The sequence below is a fragment of the Orcinus orca genome, chromosome 21 (assembly GCF_937001465.1).
Source record: "Orcinus orca chromosome 21, mOrcOrc1.1, whole genome shotgun sequence".
Lineage (NCBI taxonomy): Eukaryota > Metazoa > Chordata > Mammalia > Artiodactyla > Delphinidae > Orcinus > Orcinus orca.
This window is the reverse complement of record NC_064579.1, coordinates 23,573,190-23,594,746: the sequence shown is the minus strand read 5'-3', so window position 1 is coordinate 23,594,746 and position 21,557 is coordinate 23,573,190. Positions and strand designations below refer to the sequence as shown.

General features: G+C 49.2%; 1 long non-coding RNA gene across 1 annotated transcript in view; it reads right to left on the bottom strand.

The window, feature by feature from the left end:
* Positions 1–21,186, bottom strand: part of LOC117197425 (uncharacterized) — a 55,945-nt gene extending 34,759 nt beyond the window's left edge. Inside the window, exons 1-2 of the long non-coding RNA XR_004478053.2 lie at positions 20,464–21,186; positions 19,917–20,147 (exon numbers count right to left, since the gene is read on the bottom strand). This is a non-coding gene — a long non-coding RNA (uncharacterized LOC117197425). The remainder of the gene's footprint in view (positions 1–19,916; positions 20,148–20,463) is intronic.
* Positions 21,187–21,557: the final 371 nt, after the last annotated feature.

Here is a 21,557-nt window from a genome sequence, read left to right as displayed (position 1 = left end):
ATTGAAGACTTGAACATAAAACCTAAAACCATAAAATTTCTAGAAGAAAACATAGGCAGTAAGTTCTGCGAATGGGTCCTGCTGATGATTTTTTTGGATGTGACACCAAAAACAAAGGCAACAAAAGCATAAACAACAAACAAGAGGGACTACATCAAACTAAGATGCTTCTGCACAGCAAAGGAATCCATCAACAAAATGAGAAGGCAACCTATCAAATGGGAGAAAACGTCTAACAAGGGGTTAATATCCAAAATATAATAAACTCAAACAACTCAATAGGAAAAAAAAACCCAATCTTATTTAAAAAATGAGCAGAAGATCTGAAGAGATGTTTCTCTAAAGAAGACATACAAATGCCAACAGGTACATGAAAAGATGCTCAACATCACTCATCACCAGGAAAATACAAATCAAAGCCACAATGAGATGTCACCTGACACTGTCAGAATGGCCATCATTAAAAAGACAAGAAATAACAAATGTTGGCAAAGATGTGAAGAAAAGGGAACCCTTGTGCATTGTTGGTGGGAATGTAAATTGGTACAGCCACTATGGAGAACAGTCTGGAGGTTCCTCAAAAAGTTAAAAATTAGGGGGCTTCCCTGGTGGTGCAGTGGTTGAGAATCTGCCTGCCAATGCAGGGGACACGGGTTCGAGCCCTGGTCTGGGAAGATCCCACATGCCGCGGAGCAACTGGGCCTGTGAGCCATGGCCACTGAGCCTGCGCGTCTGGAGCCTGTGCTCCGCAACAAAAGAGGCCGCGATAGTGAGAGGCCCGCGCACTGCGATGAAGAGTGGACCCTGCTCGCCACAACTAGAGAAAGCCCTCGCACAGAAACGAAAACCCAACACAGCCAAAAATAAATAAATAAATAAATAAATAAAAGGAAAAAAAAGTTAAAAATTAGGGACTTCCTGGGAGGTCAGTGGTTAAGACTCTGTGCTCCCAATGCAGGGGGCCTGGGTTCCATTCCTGGTCGGGGAACTATATTCTGCATGCCGCAACTAAAGATCCCACGTGCCGCAACTAAGACCTGGCGCAGCCAAATAAATAAATAAATATTTAAAAAATTAAACTATGATATGATCCAGCAATTCCACTTCTGAAGAAAATGAAAACACTAACATGGAAAGATATATGCACCCCCATGTTTACAGCAGCATTTAAATAGCCAAGATATGGAAGCAAACTGAGTGTCCATTGATGGATGAATCAATAAAGAAAAATGTAACACACACGCACACGCACACACACACACAAATACTAGTCAGCCATAGAAAAGGAAATCTTGCCATCTGTGACAACATGGATGGACCTAGAGGGTATTATGCCAAGTAAAATAAGAGAAAGACAAACACCGTATGATCTCATATGCGGAATTAAAAAAAAAACAACACATGACAAAAACTGACCTCACGGTTACAGAAAACAGATTGGTGGTTACCAGAGGAAGGATTAGGGGTGGGTGAAATGGGTGCGGGTCCAAAGCTACAAATTTCCAGTTATAAGTCCTGGGACGCACTATACTGCACGGTGAGCGTGGTCTCATTCCGAAGCAAAGGTGTCCAGTGATTTTGGTGAATCTCACCCAGCTCTGCAGGTCAGTGGTGGCTCAACACAAATGGGATGAGAGGGGAGATCATGCTTGTAACCCTATCATTGCAAAGGGAGCCTCTGAACAGACGGGTCAGCTGGTAAATGTGTAGTACAGGTTTTCTCTATTTAATAGGTCGTTTTAAGAGGGATGCGTTGATTCCATGACATGCTAGTTTAAAGCCATCCAGAACTATGTATTCCTTTATTTAAGACGCACATTTTCCCACTTGGGGCGTGAGAAAAAGTACGGTGTTCACTCATCGTACTTTCCCTCTGGTTTCTATTTCCCTTGTTTTTAAAGACTCTTTATCAGCTCCAAAAGATGAAACATCCTCAAATACGAAAGGTCTGCTCTCTATTTGAAAAGACTAGCCCCAAGAAACACACCCACATTTCCACAGACTTCAAAACTGTTCATTAAAATGCATTGAAAGAGAAGAATGTTGAGAAGGGCTGGTGGGGGTCTTGGGGTGCCCACTCTGGGGGACACACACTGGAGAAGGGCTGTGGGGTCTTGTAAAGTATCCAACAAGATTGTCTACGGAGAGATTTCTTAGAAACAGAAGGTGTAATCAGGAGATGTGGATAACCAAGGGCAGTTAACTGTAAGTTTTAACCAGGTGATCACAGGAGTCAGGTCGTCACATGTCTATGGTTAAGCACTGGGATATCTTGTTTAATTTTTTCAACTGGCAACCAATTTAAAAAATAGTTCTGTTCCCTGCTAATCAATCATGCATTAACAAGCAATAAATATTTGAACCCTCTGCTAGGTACTACAGGTGTTAAAAGAGACAGAAGGTGATTTTAACCTAGTCTGGAAATCAAGATGTGTGCACAGGATGACCTGACTGGAACCAGGAATATATTGAGAATCAACAGCACAGAGAAAAGCACAGGGACTGGGAAATGAGGTGGCAGAGGAAACGGGCTGTAACCTGGAAAATAAAACATGGGTGGTGGTCAATTCCCCGTTTGCTCGTCCAGAGCTCACTGATCCTTGAAGCCCGACTTTCACGTAATTCAGTGGTTTGGTGCATGTTCCCCTCCCCAGCATTCTTGAAAATGTTTAATGTGTGGGACCAGCCAGCTTATTGAAAAGTTACAATTTAATGAACCAAAAATATTGTGTAAGGCCTATATTCAACATTAAGCGGGCAGACTGCATAGAAAGACAGGATTTCACCTTCATCTACAAAACCCATTCACAGTCTGCACATGTGCAAAGCCCGGGGGTGTGTGATTTGGCCCTGCGGCTCCATGCTTCGACCTCGAAGCTTCCTGCACACGCAGGCCCCCAGCCTCCTGGGCTGTGCTGTCAGAACCAAGACGGGGCAGTGCCAGCCGGCACCGCGGGTCAGCATGGGCCGTGGGCGTGGTGGCTGCCGTGGAGCTCAGCAAGCCTTGTTGAGGTAAGTGGGCTGTGGACTCATTGTCTCGGGCAGCACTCTCCATCCCCTTAGCTGTGCCAACCCGCAGGGGAATTTGGTGGGTGAGGACGTGTCAGACTAGAAGCCAACTCCAGCACCTGTGTGCGTGCGTTTGTGTGTATGTTTCCGTATGTGTATGTGCATAGTGTGGGTGCATGTGTGTGCACATGTGTAGTGTGTATGTGTATTTAAGTATGTGTGGGTGTATGTTGTGTATATACGTATGCACGTGTGTACTGTGTGCCTGTGTGTGTTTCCTCTGTGGGTGTTGCTTTGTGTGCACACGTGTCCTCTGCATGGACGTACACGTGTATACATGCGTATGTATTTTGCACATGTGTGTGATTGTGCACACGTTATGCATGTGTACGTGTGTTGTGTGCAAGCGATGGTATTATGAGGGGAGGTGGAGGCCGCTGAGCTGCCACAGGGACAGATATCGCGAGAGAACCAGGATCCAGACGGAACAGTGAGCGCAGGGGAGGCTCCAGCCTCGGGGCAGACCTGCCAGGCTCCTCCCAGCACCTGGTGGAGCTGCTCGCTGGATTCCTGCCGTGGGCTTCTCCAATCCTGTTCCAGTCTGTTCCGGTCCTGCCCCTTTGAGGGGGTCTACGCAGGGACACAACAGCTGACAGCGTTTCCCAATCCTCTTGGGTGGACTCAAGCTTTTACTGGCGGGACTGGTCAAAGGTCAAGGGTGCAACCCGTCGCCGAGGCGGGTGGTGGGGGCTCCTGACCCCCGTGTTCAGGAGGAACAAGCGGGCTGCGTGCACGCGTCCTGAGCGCAGAGACTCCACTCCTGTTCTTCCCGCAGGCCGTTCCTCCTCCTCCTCCAGCCACTGCCCTGGAGTCTGATCCGGAGCTCTGCGCTCCAAAAGCGTTACAGCCCAGGGGCGGTTCCTTCCTCAGGGCCTCATTCCTGCTGAGCGAGAGGTTTCTTTGAACTGACCAAAGTCATATTTGCTTGATTCAGGTTCAATAGATTTCATGTCTGTCAATACAACTTAAAAATACCCCCGAACATACATGCCCTATTACAGACTTTCTTCCAGGTACACCTCCCTCACATATGAGTTAGCCTAATAATTTCTTCTCACTTCTGCAACAATAAACTTCTTTCCTGATCAGCTCTACCCAACAGTCACAATATCCCAAGTAGGCACTTGTAACGTAAAAGCTGATTACAGGAGGTGCCGAAGTTATGAGGCTCAGAAAATACGACCTATTCGATGAAAATCAGGAACCAGGGCTTAGAACTCTGCATACTTTCCTCAGACGCAAAGGAAATCCTAGGAGCCCAGGGGCCGCAGCTGTGGTCTCTCATTACGAGGAAGAGGAAGCAAAAGGGGAACAAACCTTAAAGAACAGGGAGGTAATAAATAGAATCATTTGTGGGCCGATGAGAATAACTACCAGGATAAGAGCCATGAAGCAAAGATTAATCGGCACGTCAGCGGTTTGCAAGTTTCGAGGAGTTTAACCACAGGAGGACGGCGCTCTAGTACACAGTCCTGCTGGGACCCGTGAGCAGACGCGGTGGGACGGCTGGCGCTTTTGAAGCCCTATCTCCCTCCGCCTCATGCCACCCGATTTTAGTTGTGACTGTGAGTGCCAGACTTGTGCCAAACTATGCACAAAAACGGAGGCAAGTTTAATTTTAAAACCCCAGCTGTTTTTCGAAACTTGTGTATCAAGGATAAGATATATGGTAAGATATATGTAACTTAGATATATATATAGTTGGTGTTTTGGTGGATTCTTTTCTGATTTTTTTCCTCTATGCAATATTCATGTACATCTAGAGAAAGGAACTACTCTCATTTGCAATATCTAAAATATTTTATGGGGAGTCCCATATTCCCCTTTCACTTAAAAGTCCTTTACAGGGGGCTTCCCTGGTGGCGCAGTGGTTAAGGATCTGCCTGCTGATGCAGGGAACACGGGTTCGAGCCCTGGTCTGGGAAGATCCCACATGCCATGGAGCAACTGGGCCCGTGGGCCACAACTACTGAGCCTGTGCTCTAGAGCCCACGAACCACAACTACTGAAGCCCATGCACCTAGAGTCCATGCTCCACAACAAGAGAAGCCACTGCAATGAGAAGCCCGCACACCACAACGAAGAGTAGCCCCTGCTCGCTCCAACTAGAGAAAGCCCGCGCACAGCAACGAAGACCCAACGAAGCCACAAATAAGTAAAATTAAAAAAAAAAAAATTCTTTACAGGACTTCCCTGGCGGTCCAGTGGTTAAGAATCCACCTTCCAAAGCAGGGGACGTGGGTTCAATCCCTGGTCGGGGGACTAAGATCCTACATGCCTCGGGGCAACTAAGCCCATGCGCCTCAACTAGAGAGCCCGCGCACCACAACTAAGACCCGATGCAGCCAAAAATAAATAAATAAATATGTATTTTTAAAGTTCTTTACAAACATTTCACCATAGATTAAAAAAATTAGAACAATTTTAATGACTAATAACATTTCATTGCATTTATATTTAACCAGTTCTTCATTTTGAACTCAGATACCTTCAATAATTTTTCTATGAAGTAACAGTTATGAACATCTTCAGATGTGAATATTTGTATTTCCAATTATTTTCTTAGCCTAGTTTCCTAAAAACTAAAATTTCTAGGTCAAGAAGTCCACACACATCTTGACTGACAAGTTGATCTCCACAAAGTGGCTATCAGTCACCTCCCACTGCGTGGCATCTGCAATACCCTGTGGTCCACAGCTTCCACACATGTCTGTGTTCTCCCGTGAAACTGCATCCTTGGTTTATTGGACATGCCTCCTCAAGTCTTTGAAACTACCTAGCAATTGCCTTAGTTCTCTAATCAGTTCTGATTTCTAGGATTACAGGGCTTTGGAGAGAAACACGGAGCTAGTTAGTCGTCCACGACAATCAGAAAGGCTCCTTCACGTGGAGAAGAGCTGTGCTCCTCCGAGCCTTCTGAAATCTTTTGTCATTATAATGACTTGGGCTCTGACTCCCTCCAGCTCAGGCTGATTTCCTGGGCATTGTTTACTACAGAGCATTCAGAGTCTGGGAAGATGCATTCCTGCCTACAGCATCCCCCATGAGGCTAGAACCAGGAATCTGAAGGAGCTGGGGAAGCGTGCTCAGAGCCCTCATCATCTCCTTTTCACTGGATGCTGAGTCAGGAAAAGGGCAGTGGGCCCTGAGGACGTGCCCACCTGCCCTGTCCCAGCCCGGGCCGCCTACCTAACTCTCCCCCAACTCCCTAATTCCCCTCCCACCATCTCTCCACTCACCCAGCCAGAGGCCCTTTCTGCTGACACTTCATGGTGACATATGCACTTCAGATGTAGTGCCTACTTCTCACTCCCTGAGCCCAGATTTCCACCGACATCCGTCCCCACTTTGTTGTGTTTCTGGTCAGTTCCCTCCCCTCAGCAGTGCTGACTATACAGTCTAGTTGGAAGGAACTGGTGCCCTTGCCCGTGTGGCATGCACCAAACCCTAAACACGCAACCAGAAACCATCTCTGCAGCATAAGCTCACTTCCACATTCTTTAGAACACTCTTGAACTTGGATTTTTAAAGTCTTTTTTTCTCATCCCTCCATAAGGGCTTCTAATCTTTCTCTAGCATGAAATTTAATTATTTCCACTTGGGGTATCAGCCCTGGCTGCTTTGATTTTAAAGTAATCTCTCATTTGCCAAGGAAAATTCATTAGAGCAAATAGCGGTTTTCTCTCTGTCACATCCCATTAAAACGTGGCAAGAATCAGGCAGAGGGGCCAGCAGACCTGTGTTGAGGTCGCCAAGCAGCCACGTGGGCAGCCGAGCCCCTAGCCAGGAGGAGATCGTGAGACAGGAAATTGCCTTTTGAGAGGCAGAGTCAGAGACGCAGGCTATGTATTACAATGTACACAAACATGTATACATGTACACATACGCATGTGTGTGATCCAGCTCTCAGCAATATTGTAACCTGGCGGCAGAAGACAAACACGCTGGCCTGGGAGTGGTCACTGTTCTGGAAACTGCACCTTCCAGCAAGTTCAAGTTGAAGAGCCAGTCAGTCTGTGAGGCAAAAGCAGAAAAGGAGCAGCACCCTGGGGCCCGGGGTCCTCTGCCCGCCATGGGTGCAGGCAGAGGCGCGGCAAGTGTTCTCCTGTGTCTGATACTGGGTGTTGTTCTCCCAGCCGTGGCTGGCCTGGAACGCTCTGACCACTGCTGCGTGCGAACATGCCCCTGCCTGGGTTATAGGACCACAGCCTTCGGGAAGCTTACAATGACCCTTGGCAGGAATTCCCCCTTCTCCTCCCTGCATAGCATCTGCCATCACTACATTGCCACTGAGTCGGTTCTTCTCTGACAGGGAGAGTCATCAGGGAATGGCCAGGACATCGTATATTGCAATGGACTGAAGCCCAATTCAAAATGGCTTAGGGTATGTAGCCCAAGGCCCAGGTGTGATCATCAGGCATGGCTGGAACCAGGTGGTCATATTGGAAATTTGTCCCCATCTTTGGTCGCTCCTTCTGAGTAGGCTTCATTGCTGGCTTGGTTTCTCCATGTGGCAGCAACAACAACTCCCAAAGCTTGGGGCTTTCATGTGCTTTGCGTCTAGTCATCAGAAAAAGGGGGGCTTTCCTTCAATAATCCCAGCAGACATGGGTATAATATGTATTGGTCTTGCTAGAGTCAGGTGCCCACCTTGAACCCATCTCAGCAGTCAGGGATGGAAGACCCTCCCAGGAGAGGCCTAGCTTGTGGGCCTCCCCTAGAGACACAAGGTGGGGCAGCCCCACCCAGTCACACTCTCAAGAGTGTCACCCAAGTTACATGCCTTGGAGAGGAGTGAGTCCCCAAAGGAAAACAGGGTGCCCTTATGAAGAAGAGAAAGAGGGTGCTGGACAGACAAGCAGAGCAGGTGCCCCTACAGTTGTCAATTCTAATTAGGAAGCAGGGCAGGGGACCATCAGCCAGTTCACCAGAACAGTTGTGCTGGCTTTTACTAAAACATGACCTACTAAGAACATGGCACTCATTAGCGCTGTGACTCCCTCATCCTTCTTGCCTTGGACAAAGAAGAGCATATTTAGTAACCCCACTTTGTGCTAGCACTGTGATATGCAACACCGAGGCATATCATAGCTAGTCCCTCTACTGAGGTGCTCACTACATAATGTTGAAGGCAAAGATGTTAACAAAAACGCCTAAAGTTATACATAAATATAATCAGTTCTACAGCAAAAGGCTGTGGAGCAACAACTGGTTCGGGGTGGAGTGGTTGAAGGTTTCAGAGCTGACAAAATTTGAACTGGGCTTTGAAGTATGAATAGGAGCTCACCAGACAGTAATGAGGTATTCAGACGTTGTATGCAGAGGGAAACAAAATATGAGAGGGTGCAGAGTTGTGACTCTGTCACAGAAACAAAACCTTCTGCAAACAAGAATACTGTAAGCATAGGCTTTGCTGTTAGTGCAGAGCAATCTTTGTGAATAAGTTAAAAAATACTTAGAACATAGGAAGTGTTTGGCAGGGATGTGGGGAGAGGAGAGAGCTGAAGGTGGAAAAACAGGACCAGATGATGGATGATGTGAAAGAGTCTCGGCCTCATCCCACAGGAAGTGAGGAACCATACATGGGAATCAGCCCACAAGCACAGGTTCCCGTGAAGCACTATTAAGGCAAAGTCACTCCCTCTCTTTGCAGCGTGTGCTGCATTTTCGGTGGGTATGCGGCTGGACTTTGGCACAGCACCCAAAGCTTATGGCATTAAAAGCCACACTGACTTAGACGTAGCTGGTCTGTCAGGGAAGATGGACAGAAGCCAATTCCTCTGAACACAGTTCCTTTTCAGACACTTTATGCAGACTGAAAGTCCAGGAGCAGCAGGCTCTCCCTTCGGTGGGGACGGGGACCCCAGGTCATGTCCACGGTCCTGTAAAGTGGGCTGGCCAATGTGTCACATGGGGGCGAGCAGGACCCCCTCTTCTACTCATGCCCAGGGCACACGTGGCTCACAGCGGCCAGAAACCAAGGACGGGCCTCCCTCGGCCAAGGTTGTCGAAGTGGGAGGATAGTTCTGCAAGCTGAAGGGTTGGTGCATTGTACCCAGGTGAGATGCCCGTCTCCTAGATGCTCATTCTGGGATCTCAAGATCAGTTTCCCCGTTGACTGCACAATACAGGGAGCCCACTGATCCAGCTGAAAACATAAGAACACCTCACTTTTCTAGAACACTTCCCTCCTGCGTGGTCTGGGTCTCAGACACAAACACCTTGGACCAAAGAAATGTTGAGGCTGTGTGTGCCTTTCTGTTTCCTTTAAGCTTTAAGAAAAAAGGTATGAGGTGGCTGATTGCACCAAAAATAGTCTATTTCTGGCATTCATTCTGAATGCCACCTGACACGGCCAATTTTGGGATCGTACATTTTCCTCTGAAGGACTCTTCGGTCTGGCTTCACAACCATGCAGCCCTGTGCTAGCAAAGTGCCCAGCACGTGGGGTGGCTGCCCCTATAGCACAGCTCCTGTGTCCCGAATTTGGACCAAGCAGAGAGGCACAGAGACCCATCTGAGAAAAACAAACCATAGACGATGGTTCCCACAACAGATCAAACAAGGAGTGAACCAGACAGGAAGCCCCGAGTGAAGGTGGGGCCTGCCCATTCCCATGAGAATCTCCACGCACATCCAGGCGGCCCTTCGTACCTGGGGCTTGTTTTTTTCTTTCCCTCCTTAAGTTAACTCATCAATATGCAAACATGCTGGTCTTCATCTAAAAGCAAAACAAAACTCAAGCAGAACCCCCTCTGATGAGCACACGTCAGTCTCCGGATTCCACTTCACTTCTCTGTCTTCCGTTACTGCATGGCTTCCCCCGCCCCCGCTCTGCTGACCAGGCTTCCAGCCCAGGGGTGGCGGCGGCGCCTCTGAAGTGCTCTTGACAAAGTCCCTGTCAACTTCCTGTTGGCAGATGTCAGCCTCATCTGCCTGGTCCTTGCAACAGTATTTGGTCACTTTTGCTGACCTTTCAGAAACCAGGTTTTGAAGTGATTTTTCTGGGAACTTGCAGTTTTTCTGCTGTGCCCTTGGCCACAAGGCTGGATCCTCTTCTCTTCCTAGAAATAATGGAAATCCTTTTGTCTGTCTCCGTACTCAGGGTGTCGCACCCTATCCCAAGAGTTTAAGCACGACCACAATGCTGACAGGTTCCCACATTTAGATGCTCAGCCCTGCTCTCTGGGCTAACATACCCAGCCTCTGCCTGGACGTCTCACCTGGATCTCTGGCCGGCAGCTCACACGGAAAGGTTCAGCGCAGGACCCCTGCCTGCCCTGCCCTGCCCTGCTCAGCGTGGCAGAGACCAGCACTGGCTCGGGCCCCAGGCTCAGGAACTTTCTATAAACCCGGTCTCCTTACATCGCAAGCCCAGTCCGTTAGCAAGTCCCGAATCTGGCCAATTCCCAGGGTCCGAGCCTTCACGTGCCTCTGGGAGCCTGGAGTCCCGTTCTCTGCACCCGGCCCCGCACAGCAGCCAGCGTTCACCCTCCAGTAACCCGCGTGGCCGAGCTCAGAGCCCCCACTGTGCCCAACAGGCCCAACTCCGTCCTTCCTGCCTTCTCCTGGCGCCGTTTGCCCAGTCGTCAGCCTTTCCCCCCGGGACGAATATTCCAAGCTGGCGTATGCTCTTCTCCAGGCTCACTTCAGTCGTCCACTCGAAGGCCGTGGATACTGGAGCTTTGGTGACCCTGAGCCCACCCTGTTACTTCATCCCCTTGCCCTCCTGGGAGTCCTCACGGCCTGAGGGGCCGCGTGTCTGATCCAACTCCATATTCTGACCAAAGGAGCTGCAGGTGCCGTGAGCTCGGGGCCTCGGCTGGTGCCGACTTCTTGCCCTTCATCCAGGCATCTGAGGCAGCAGTGGGTGCTAAGGACATTCTGTGCGTGAATTATGGTAAATTGAAGCTGGGATGGGTTAAGTAATGTAAGCAGTTTTAGTAAGTGGTCTGATGACAAAGCAGTGTAGAAGCTGTGCGCACATCGGGCAGGTAACCTTGTAGCGACCTTGAGGCACAGGCCCCATTTTAATTGTTGGGAGAGAAAGAGGTTGGCATTCATGTTGGAGCAGCAAAAACAGATGCGCAGAGGCAGAAATAGACAAAATGTGTTGATGGAATTTAAAAGAGAGGAGTTTTATAGCTTCAGAGAAGTTGGAAGAGAAATCGTGTGAAGTAAGTTGAGACTAATAAATGGAGGGCACCCAGCAATGGGCCACAGAGCCTGGGCTGCAGGGGCGCGGCAGAGGCTGTGAAGGCATATGGGTGCTGAGGTCCTAGGACTCACTGTGTGCCCAGTCCGTAGGCTTAGTGGGGATTCAACAGAAACAATGGGTCTGCTCTATAAAATCTGTTGACTGGGAAAAGAAAAAAACCCACGTTTTTGTGTCCATTAGCAAGAAAATATACTTCATTTCACATTTTAAATTGAAATGTGTGACATTTACCTTCTTTCTCTATAAAAAAAATCTGCTTTCAAAAAAGTGATCATATTAAGAAGAAATGAGAAATTCTTACTGACTCAACATTCAATCAACCTGGATCATTAGACCATAGATTACACATGTCATCCAAAATCCTTCTAAACCAGCATTTGACACAAGAATTGAAATGCAGCATTGAACCAGTTTGAACAAATCTGGAGCAGTGGTGTCTGTGCTTTATATATATATATATATATATATACACACACACACACACACACACACACACAGATATAGATATTTTATATATAGATATAGATATTTATAATTTAAATATCTATATCTATATATATTTCTACTTGTCAAGAGATGATCGGTTAAAGAAAGAGAACATTTTATTCAATACTCCAGGTCTGTTGTGGACAGATCTTAGAGAAAGTCTCCTTTTGCATGAGGTTAAAACAACTGCACTCTATTTCTTTACACTAAAGGAGCCTCTCACTGTTAGCCAAAGTCAGAATACTTGAAGCTTAATGTGCTGCATCTCCTTATGGAAACTCCTTCTGCAGACGTTTGTGGAGTTTTTGTATCAATGTTTCAGAGGTAAAACCACTTGCCATATGTTACTTCGTCCATTTGCCAGAAAACTTTAACCAAAATCACCTTTTTTTCCCTCTATGAATTTTACAAATTATATTAAAATTCATCAAGATGGCAGATGAGCATATGAAAAGATGCTCCACGTCGTATGTCATTAGGGAAATAAAAATTAAAACAATGAGATCCCACCACACACATATTAGAATGGCCAAAATCCAGAGCACTGACACCAAATGCCCACAAGGACGTGGAGCAACAGGAACTCTCATCACTGCCGGTGGGAACGCAAAAGGGTACAGACACTTTGGAAGACAGTCTGGTGATTACTTATAAAACTAAACATACCCTTACAATGTGATCCGGCAATCATGCTCCTTGGTATTTACTCAAAGGGACTGAAAACTTATGCCCACACAAATGTCTATAGCAGCTTTAACCATAACTGCCAAAACCTGGAAGCAAACGAGATGTCCTTCAGCAGGTGAGTGGATAAATAAACTTGGCCTGTCCAGACAGTGGGATATTAGAATGTCAAGTCCCAACAATCTCTGAGGCGATGCAAAAGGGCAGCTGAGGAGAAAATCCTGCAGTCCTGGAAGGAAGCTCTTTGTTCAAGGGACAATCCTTCCAAGCCGCTCTGTTTCTAGGGGCATCTAAACTCTGCCCTTCTGAATGGGGCAGAGTATCAGGAATTTTCCAATTTTCTAATCTCCAGCTCATCTCCAGAATTCACAGTGGAAAACAGTCTGCAGAGTTGCCTCCGTGAGTTCAATTCTTGGGGTCAAACCCAACATAAGACCCAATTTCTAATCAGCCCAGCCCAGAAGCTGGCAGCTTCCTGCTAAGGGCAGCCCACAGGCTGGTTCTTCTGTTCCCTTGGCCACCGCCAGGGAGCTGGGTCATGTCTCTTGTAGAACAACAAACCAGCCAAGGGCTACCTGTTAATCTCTACAAGCGGGAAATTCTGGAAAGTTAAAAGTTAATGCATCATTGCATGTATGGTCTGGGGTCGTGGAGGTGGATTTACCCGATAGACCAACATTTTCTTTTTTAAAAAAATTAATTAATTTATTTTGGCTGCATTGGGTCTTCGTTGCTGCACGCGGGCTTTCTCTAGTTGCGGCGAGCAGGGCCCACTCTTTGTTGTGGTGCGTGGGCTTCTCATTGCGGTGGCTTCTCTTGTTGCGGAGCATGGGCTCTAAGCACGCAGCCTTCAGTAGTTGCGGCACGCAGGCTCAGTAGTTGTGGCTAGTGGGCTCTACAGCGCAGGCTCAGTAGTTGTGGCGCATGAGCTTAGTTGCTCTGCGGCATATGGGATCTTCCCGGACCAGGGCTCGAACCCGTGTCCCCTGCACTGGCAGGCGGATTCTTAACCACTGTGCCACCAGGGAAGCCCCAGACCAACATTTTCTGTAAAACTTTTCGACAAGTGGAAGACAGTGTGGTTGAAACGTAACAAGCAGGATTACCCAGAAATGACCCCAGGGGCAACTTCCATTCTGAGGGCCACGGCGCTCAGACCACCCCTCAGCAGGAGGACCCCAGGGACCAGGTGCTGGGAGCTGCTGGCCCCATGTCCCGAGCAGGAGCTTGCCACCCAGAGCCCTCTCCTGAACACTCAGCCCATGGGAGGGGCTCAGAGGGACGCTCAACCCTCGCAGAGCGGCCCCAGCACGCCACGGCCCCACCAGGACCGGACGCCCCTTGTCCCCCCAGGCTAAGTCTGCCCCCACCTGAGTGTGAACACACCTCAGCTGCCAGCGCTTCGATGGAAACAGTGGTTTCATTCTCTGTCTCTCAGTGATGGATCTTTCAAATAATGTCACACTCAGGTCCTGGGCCCTAGACTCACAACTCACTGGAGGAGTGCGAGTGGCCGACGCAGGGGTGCGTGCTCGGGAGCAGCTGGCATGTACTGACCCCGGGGCTCCTTTTCCCCACCCTCCTCCTGCACCAGAGCCGCCACCGTGGCCAGAAGCTCCACACCTCCTTCCTCTGCCCAGGCCCTTTCTTCAGGTCTGAATTTTACCCATAAACTCCCTGCTGGTGGCTGAGGAGAAGGCAGGAGGGTCAGAGTCAGAGGAAGATGTGAGAAGAAGTTGCCCGGAGGCCTTGAAGGTGGAGGAGAGGGCAGGAGCCTCGAGGAGCTGGAAGAAGACAGGGAAGAGGTTCCCCCAGAAGCCTCCAGAAGGAACTGCCTGTGCATTCACTTCAGGCTTCTGTCTCTACAACTGTAAGATCATAAATATGTGCTGTTCTAAGCCAGTGAATTTTTGGAAATGTTCTACAGCAGCAATGGGAACCCTAATTCATCACCATTTCCTTGTTTTCACTCTCCAGTTTTCTTACTGACTTCATGGTGTGTGGTGATCAGAACTGCATATACTACTCTGTGAGAGGGCAGGGGAATATCGGTCAGATTTGCTTGGTGGCCAGGAAAATTATTTCGTAAACTCAAGAGAAGAGTACAGACCAGAACTTTTGGAGACAGCCTTCTAGAGAATCCTGGGTACCAGGAAGCACACTGACTTTGAATTTTAGTGAATGATTATATTGTCCACAATAACAGTGATGTACTGTATTCTTTTCTACAACTGACCCTGTTCTAAGTCTCATTAGAAAGTTGAAAGCCCATTTAAGGAGTCTGGGAAGATGGTGGCAATTTAGTGTTTTTGTATTTTCCCCAAATTCTCCCAGAAACAGACATACTAGATCTGAAAGCAAAACTAAGAACCCAATACCCACGGATCCCACAGTTCTGGAACAGTCTGAACCCTATCAACTCAAAACTAACAGAGCTCCCCCAGCACCCAGATTCCTTCCCTCAGGAGAAACTCCTGAGGACTGAATCTGGCCAAATTGATCAGGACGCACAGTAGGGGCAGAGGAGAAGACACCTCGCAGGTGGTCGGGGAGGGGAGACAAGCGGGTTGATTTATGAACCGCCCAGGCTAAATTGCTCATCGCTTTGTGAAAACAACAAAAGAGGAAGCACCAGGGCTTCAAAGTTAAAAAGCTATGCCAGCCCATTGCTATCTCCTGGCGATTCAGGAAAAGTCTTTGTTTTGTTTTATTTTTAAAAATAAGCAGCATGAACAATCACAGGAAAATCTACCCGAGCATTGTCAATTCCCTGCCAACAATAAAGGCGTGCCAGGAAAATACAGGGCTTCCTGCTACTGAAACGCACCCATAATAGCAATAACTATAACAATAACAGAAGGAAACCACTAAGTTAAAAGCGGGAGCGGGCATGGGCATTGTTATTCTGAGACTCACATTTTTACGTTGAGGTCAGACTGAGTCATTACTTTGATATCATTGAGAATCAAAATAGTGTGAGTGAAAGGAGATGGTCATGCAATGGATGAGGTTAAGTAAAAACACTGTATTCCTAAATTCGAATGGGAATTATGGATACGAAATGACTAGCTTTGTACAGAAAAGGACTGAAAACAGTGACCAAACCCGATCAATAGTCACCCCCAGTGAGTAGATTTCTCACTAAAACCATCCGTGGCTTCTGGGAGAAATGGAAGATTTCATGTCTGAGTCGGGAAATGCACCATCTAAAACATCGTGTCCACCGGAAAACAAGAAAGCCACCAAAGGTCTCCAGGTCCATGTCAAAAGGATTCACTGAAGAGGCCCCCACCGACTGAAGATGTGAGAATTACCGCACTGAAACACATCTAATGTTTAAATCCACGAGTTAACAGACATTAAAACAAACTAAAACAAAAAGCGCAAAATCTAAATTGAACCTCAAGGTACAAGCAGTTGATGAGGGAAAGTGTTTTTTGTTTTTTTAAAATAGAAGCTTGGAATTAAAATGTCACTGTTTCACAACTCAGCATACCTGAGTAAATCTAGGCAACCATTTTCAAAGGCTGGTAACATCACCAAGAGAGACAGCCAGGCACCGGGGTTCCCGTGATGGGATCTGCTTTGGTGCCCGGAGGCCTCCAGCCGGCCCCAAAACACTCACCCTTCCACAGCTCTGCATTCTCCCAGCTAAATGAGGCCACAGATTAACAGATACCATGCTGGGTGTTTTGTTTTGCTAAGCAATTATTGTCAACTTTTTGCTTAATGATAGAAATGCAATTACCTCCCATCTTTCAGAGATCCTTAGGGTGGATGCAACAGTACCATATCTGGAATTGCCCCAACGCCCCTGGGGGAGAGTGGTAGGCAGGGCAAAGATGGAACCAGATCGCTCAGCTGTATAACTTATTCTCTCTACTGACAAATTTCCACAATAAGAAAAAGAACAAGACAAACATGCACAAAGCCACACATACTCATTTAGATGAGAACCTGAATGGATTTGGTCCTACAGGGCTTGTGGAGCCACTGAGGGTGGAAATTAGAACCGGGAGACGTTTTTGTTCTACGGCACCTCCTGAGCAGTTTTGCAGCATTAAGAGCATTTTAAGTTGTACCCAAACTCTCACCAAAAAGAGATCTCCCTGATCCATTCTTACGCAAGGAGCTGTGATGTCAGCTTTGTTGATTTAAATTTTAAGCAAAGGGTAGATGGGGGTGACCAGGGGCCGGGAGGTGGGCAGGAGCTGGTCACAGAGACAAAGCTGCAGGGACGCAGGGTGAGCAGTCCCGAGACTACTGTCCAGCACGGTGACTGCAGGTGATAACGCTGGGTCAGGTCCTGGAAATTCGCTCAGGGAGTAGACCTCAGGCGCTCTGACCACACACAGTGGTCACTACGTGAGCCAGACGTGCTAATTAGCTTGACTGTAGTAACCGTTTCACTGTGTGTGTTTCAAACCAGCATGCTGGACACCCTAAAAATTTTAAATTCTTATTTAAATTTTAAAAATTTAAATGCTGAAGAGCTGTGAAAGTGCACTTCTGCTAAATGCCGCCTTCCCGTTGCTTCTGGTGTGAGTGGCACCCTCGAAGGCCACGGCTGTTCCTCGTTCTCCTCTGCAGTCCTAGAAGTAGGTGGTACCGTAACCAAACTGGAGTTGAGGTGCACGGGTCACACGGCCCTGGGAGCAGGTTCCCCAGAGAGCTGCCCTAACGTTCTTGCCCAGGCCTTCCTCTTCCCTCTGAGCTTCACGTTTACCCCAAGGGAGCCTCACACCCTCCTCACAGCCCCACCTGCTCCTGGTACGTGCACTGCAGGCCTCTGCCCACATCGGCCCCTGGAGCCCCGCACAGAGGGGAGGGCTGGCAGGCGCCGTGCTCCTCCCACAAAGCTGGCTCCACTCGCCTCTGCAACTTCCTTTTTCTCTTTCCCGAATCTCCAGTCCCGGAGCGTGTCCCGTGGTTAGTGGGCACCTGTGCTGTCTGCCAGGGCCTCCTGATGGGGCTCCCCAGCTGCCCGCCACTCGACATCCTCTGTGTGAAGACAGGCTGGTCCTCCGGGGGTGAATCATGTGGTTACGTCCATGCTCAAAAAACTCCAAACTTGTCCTCAGCCTGTGAGGCTCTGCAAATCCAGCCCTGCCTTTTCTCTCCAAACTCAGGTCCCGAGCCAGCCCCTCGATCTCGTGGCTCCAGCCCCCGTGGGCTTCTCTCTGAGCTGCAAGGGGAGAGTTCCATTCCCCTTGTAGGACCCTCACTCTCACTGTCCCGTGTGCTGATCTTCACATCTGTCTGTGCGGCTGTGATTCGGATCTGGTGAACTGACATGGCTTCCAGGTGATCTTTATCCCGCTGATTTGATCACGGACCTAAGCCTCTGTGTTTTCTTGACTGTTTTAGTGAAGCCTCTTGCTCCCCGGCGGGTGCACGTTACCTGGGAACAGCCCCGTCTTGCTGGCCCTGCTCACCCTCCACCTCTGGGTCCTGCCGCAGTGCTGGGCCCAGACTGAGTGCTCAGTGAAGGAATTTCTGCCCCTTGGTCTCCACTCTACTCCTGCTGTCTCCCCAGAGCAAGTTTTGTTAGTTCCCCTCCCAATGCATTTTTCCATTTTCTTGGAAGGAAAAGGGTACAGATCCTCCCTAAGCCAAGGTCAGCTCCCTTGCAGGGACTTCCTGCAGATGCTGCTGGTGGAGCTGCACCTGGGGCCAGGCACCTTCCCTGAGCGCTGGGTCCTCTGTCTGGAAGGGGCAGGGTGGGCCGTGGGGGACGAAGTCAGACCAGAGATGAGGCCCCATGGCTCTGAGGAGCAGATGCCCAGGTTCCCAGGGGTCATTTCATTCCCATCTCCGCCCCCGACCCTGCTGTCCCCTCAGGAATCATGAGCAGTCCCGACTCCTGTCTCTCCTAGATCCTTGGACGCTGGACCCCAAGGGAGCCTCACTCGGGAACGTGTTTGTCGTTGATGGGTTTCCGTTTGTTGACCAGGCTCAGCAGCTGCAGGAATCAAGCTCTCCTCCTACAGAAACACCCAAAGGGGCCTTCAGTTACCCCCTCCAGTCGCTCCAAGTTAATTAAAAAAAAAGTGCTCACTGGTTCAGGTGTCTGCTATTTGTTTTGACAAGGGCTGGCTGTCTCTCTGGGAAGAGGCAGCTATGGACCAGCTCCCTGGCACGGCCAGCTGCATCTCAGCTCAGATTGGGACCGAGGCCACTGGCAGAAACTTTGTTCTCCTGACCTTGAGAGGATGACAGCCAGGAGCCCCTTTGGACTGAATAATCCTATAAAGTGCTCAGTGGCCTGGAAAAAATGATTTTTTCAGCTTTAATCCGTTATGATATGTTATTTGAAAATGTAATCTTCCGTGCAAACAAGCAGCACACTGGCCTCCTTTGCTGGCCTGACGTCCCCGTCTGGGCTGACAGTGTCTCTTCAAAGCCGTCCTCTGGTCGTGTCTGCAGGCTGTGAACTACTTGCATATTGGGGAACCTCGAGCCGGCGTGAAAAGTGAATTCAGTCCTTAGTAACCAGGTGGCCTTGTCTCTGGGACCCCGGCTAACAGATAGGAAGCACCAGGCTCTGCAAGGGAACTGAACACAAACGTCCACGTCCTCCAGGGACTGAGTACATCTAAACCCTCTAATCCTTTCTGAGAACCTGTCTCGCTTGTTTGGATTACACCAGTTCAAGGGGGGCTTCGGGGTCATGCACCTAACTGGACCTGGGAGGAGCTGGGGGCTGCCACGGCCACCCCATGTCCCCTCTTCTCTGCCCAGCAGGGTCCTGCCCTCAGCCCCTGGACACAGGCCCAACCATGGGGAGGGAGTGTAAGGACAAACCCCTGGACACATACTCTGGGGAACGCCAGGCACAGCCCAAGGGGACGTGTCTGATCAAGGGACCCCCACCGCATTTTCAGGATCCAGTCCCTGGGCTCCATGGGGCAGAGTAAAGGGATGTCAGGGTTGTGGAAGGAACATAGGTTTGGGTGAAAGAGGGTCTGGGTTTGATCCTGCCTCTGTCGCTCAGGGCCTTTGGGAAGACATACTCAGTTCCCACACAGAAGTGCAGGACGATGCTGGCTTCCTCCCTCGGACAAGGAGGTGAGGGTACACCCAGCCTGGCCGGGCAGCAGCTGCTCACATTGGCACTTCCACCCTCTGCCTTATTTGTGCATTATACACTGATCTGTGCTGTGGAGGAAAGGCCCTCCTCCCTCCTGGGAGGGCATCAGGCACGGCACTCGTGAGAGAGGTGGGGTGCTGGGACCCTGCCTCACGGCCTGCCCCCACCATCTGCAGGAAGGACTGTGGTGCCCAGTCACATACGGACACACAGCAGGAGCGAGGGCACCCACCCCCCCAAGCTCCCTTCCCACCACACGGGGCTCCGCCCCACATCCTGCCCCGCAAACAAGACATGCAGGCCAGCCTGTCCTCAGGAGCAAGGATGGCCCACGCCCTTCGGGGCAGGAAGAGGCGGCAGCAAGCTTACCTGCAGCATATGGACAGATGGGGTTACTCCAAGCCCTTGGGGACTCTGGCAAAGTCGTGTTGGAGAGAGGGGAGCTACTGCCATCTGGTGGACGACGCTGGAGATGCTGCCCAAGGTCTCGCGGGCAGGACACCCCACACGGAGGACTCTCTGCTTCCAAAGCAGGAACTGACTCGGCTCTGGACTCACGCTGTCCAACAGAATCACGTGAAATGTTAAGTGTGCTGGTAGCTACAGGAAAAAGTAAAAAGAAATTAATTTTCATAACATTTTATTTAACCCAACAGATCCAAAATATGATTCTTTAACCATGTACTCAATCTAAACATTACTAGTGAGGTTATTTTACACTTTTCTTCCTCCCCAGCACATCTGGGTTCCAGTGTGAATTTCACACCGACCGCACCTCTTGGTGCAGACCGGTCGATTTCCAGGTCCAGGAGCCTCTGTCATTTTGGACCAGTGGTGGCCTGCCAGAGTCTGGTGTCCCCTTTCTGAAAAGTGGAAGAGTCTCAACTACCCTGTAAATTGAGCCTCCAGTACTTACTGGCTGGTATTGTTCCCACCAGGGTCAAAGGTTTTCTAAGACAGGGTTTTGCACTTCATTTGTATCTGTGAAGCTCCATGCCACTCTCCACCTGGCAGAGTAGATGCTCAACTTCTGAGTCCCTTTGGCTGCTGAAGTACTGCAGATGAGCATGAAACCAGACATCTGTTCCTCAAGGTTGGAGGCTGGAGTCCAAGGTCAAGGTGCTGGGGACCTGGGGTCGGGTGAGGACCCGCTTCCTGGTCTGCAGATCCTGTTTTCCCTGAGTCCCCATGAGCACCGAGAAGCTGTAGTCACAGGCCTCAGGGGCTGGGGGAGGGAGCAGACCTGTGAGCCTGGGCAGGAGGGCCAAGTCCACTGCCCTAACCTTGATATGTGTTGACCCCAGTCAAGGCATTGAAGAAGGGACATCCTGCACCAGATCCTCAGTCTTTAGTCTGCCTGGGGGTGGGGGGAGAACTCTCTCTCTCTGCTTCTTGACCTACCTACCATAAGGGACTTGGGTAGTCACCCAAAAAACAGAATAAAGCAGACTGAATTGTAATTAAGATGAAGGAAGAAAAAAAGGTGGGCAGTAATTAACCAAGGAAAGGAATGATGCTTCAATGGAGACGATGACACAGATGAATGAGTTTGCTGCAGATTTGGTTCCCACCTTCCTAGAATGATCTGCCAAAAGGGAGGCATCCTCAGCCATGGTTTAGTCAACGTGCAGGAGGTAAAACTAACCATTATCCAGGGAATCTGTTGCTCTTCCTGGTATGAAGTCAGTGGGAAGGGATTTCTCCTGGGAGGTCTATGAAGGTCACCATCTCCAACTTTCTGTCCTTGGATGACATGAGAGAACTCACCCTGGAGGAAGACCATATGGATGCCATCTGTGCAGGGTCGCCTCTGTCAAAGCTCTCACTCTGGATGATATATGAGTGCCCGAATTATAAATGCGATGAGTGTGGAAGAGTCTTCACCACAGCTCTAACCTAACATACCAGAGAGCACACACAGGGTGAAAATCAACGTCTCTGTAACCCCTAAGTTTTCTTTTTTAAAAATTTTATTTATTTATTTTTGGCTGTGTTGGGTCTTCGTTGCTC